Genomic DNA, 2,855 nt, shown 5'->3' on the forward strand with positions numbered 1-2,855 from the left:
CATAGCCAGATGCAACTACAATTTCTATATATATTAAGTACAATATACTACTTTTTTATCATCAACTTCGTTCTTTTATTAGTATCTCTTATCATATTACTAATGTATTCTTCTATTTTCTTTTATAAGGTTCCTATATCAAAATTTTATTAAGCCAAATTGTAAAAAGTTATAATTTTCATCACCCCAAAATAACAACATATGAACTACCAAGGAAAGAAAGAATGCAAAAAATAGTCTTTGTTTTTCTTAATAATGGGGAGATTGATAAGTTTGTTCTTGCATCAATCAATATAATGTAATACCTTTCTTTACAACTTTATTAAAGAAGTATTATTTTCAAAGTTAGATGCATGAATTCTAATTTTGTTGATTCATTTCACATTTTAGCCATCATTGGGACTTGCTCAAAATCATCTTAAAATGGAGATAATTCATTATCTTGACCTATTAGTGAAAGACATTAATATCATGCAATATTTGAAGAAGTTGTTTGACATGTAAGAATATAGGTGTGATTCACATATATGTATAATTTTAGTTCTATTTTTTTTTACTCATATATGCTTTATTTTTATTTACTAACTAAGTTTATACAAATTTACTGAGCTCAAAAAGGATATACTGTTTCAAAGTTAAAATTAAACAATATGAAGTGGATACTAATTAAGGTAGAGTACAATTGTTTATTTCATCATCAATTGATGTTGTTCATACCAATTATGTTAATGTTTTCTTCTTTTAGTGTTCAAGTGTCCAAAACAAGCCAATGAAAATGACTGTGGATATTACATTTGTATCTACATGATGGAAATTATCACCTATTATGAAGGAGGAACAATGTCGATGTAAATTATCCTGATTGTATATATAATTAATTTGTAGTAGAATTTTAATTAACTAATTTTATATTATTTTTCTTTATTATAGTATTTTCCTAATTATAGATGACAACAATATTCTCGCAATCAAATCTTTGAAGTTAGGGAAGATTGATGTCTTTATTTCATTAGTAAAAGTTTATTATAGGTTAGTATGTTATGCTTGTATATGGTCTTATAAAACTATGTCATTGTTCATGTTGATTTGAATCTATACATTTCATTTTAATGCTTGCATATTGCCTTATAAAATTGCATTGGGCTTTAAGCAGGAGTGAGTTCAACAATGAAGTCCTGATACATACTAGACTCTGAACGGTTTAAACTACACTTTTTGATGGAATTGCATAACCTACACAGCTATGTCTAACTACCAACATGTTAAAAATGGAGACTAATTGACAACATGTTAGAAAGCTATATTTGTTAGCCTTGCAATTTATGTTTTTTCCCTAAGTTTTGTTTATTTTGATGTATTTTGGAATATATTTCTGATAATTATTTTTTATTGAAAGATTGAAGTATGAGTCTTCTTTTTGTGACATTTGTGTTTTTCATATTCTTCCTACTATTTTATGTTTTTTTGTAAACAATTTTTTCTTAGAGCTTTTACTATGTTTGAGCCTCATATTCATAACACTTTTTAATTCATGTAGGAGTTAATGAGACTTCACTTATTTATTGTTATTTTTTTTAAGAAAGTATGATGTCTAAGGGCGTTGAACGAAAAATTAAATAAATGATAAAAAAATTGAAACAATAGACAACACTTAGAGAAAGTGTTTTTATAAGTACTATCTATTAGTAGACACCGTTCCAATAGAGAGCGCTTAAAAAATGCTCTCTATTAAACATTTTGGTGTAGTGTTAAGTGCTTCTTCCCCAAACAAAATGACACCTTTCTCCTAATCTTTCGAAACTGTGTCTTTCTTAAAATCAGTTACAATGAAGCTTAAAATTATTATTTTTCTTCTTTTCTTTTTTTCTCTTTTTTTACTCAGATATTCTTTTTTTCTTAAGCTCTTTATGTGCTTAAGAACTCTTGAATTAACAAAAAACCACTCCTAAGAGAGAGAATATATTAAGCTCACGAGTGCAAAATTTTCGAAGTTAAGAATAACACAAAAGGTTTCACACTCATAGAGTTTGTACTACGATCCCTACTAGACTTTGTATGCACACAATTATATCTCTTTCTTTAATATATCTCTTCTTCTTTCTTTCTAACTTTATGGTTTTTTTCTCTCTCTATATCTTTGTTTGTTCTCATAGTTTTGTATCTTCACTCTGAAGTCTTTTTACAATTTCATACCATATGGTTGTTGTGGTTCTTAAAATTGAAACAAATGATTCCAGGACTGTGTATTTCAATATGAATAATCAAACAAGAAGTTTCTTATATTATCTCTTGAAACAAGTTTTTAGACATGTCATGATTGTTGGTAATTTTAAATCATATAATATTTACTATCTTCCAAATTTTGATATCAGATTTATTTTTAAATATTTGACATTTATTTCTCAAACATTAAAGAAACTTAAGGAAAAAATATATATAATATTTCCTACACTGCTGGTCATCGCTGTAATAATATGGTAGTCTCTTTGATCCTGCACTCTATCTCTTTATCTGTTAGGCATTGGATGAACAGGGTTGAGGAAATTTGGAGATCTCAAGTCCCAGTATTTAAGGAGATTTACTTCAAGTTTCAGAACTTGGATGCTTCATCCCNAAAGTAAGGAGATATTTTAGTAACANAGTTTCTTACTAAATTAAGAGTTATCTTGATATCTTGGGTAACAACGTTAATGTTAATTTTGATTCCAAGATTATTATCACTGTTGCTACTAATGATGCTATAGGTAATAGTTCAAATTGTTATGATAAGAAGCATGGCTTCCCTACTAATTAAGAAAACAAGAAGGCCAGAGACAAAAACATTTGTACTCATTGTGACCGAAATGGTTATACCA

This window comes from Vigna radiata, chromosome 8 (assembly GCF_000741045.1).
Source record: "Vigna radiata var. radiata cultivar VC1973A chromosome 8, Vradiata_ver6, whole genome shotgun sequence".
Classification (NCBI taxonomy): Eukaryota; Viridiplantae; Streptophyta; class Magnoliopsida; order Fabales; family Fabaceae; genus Vigna; species Vigna radiata.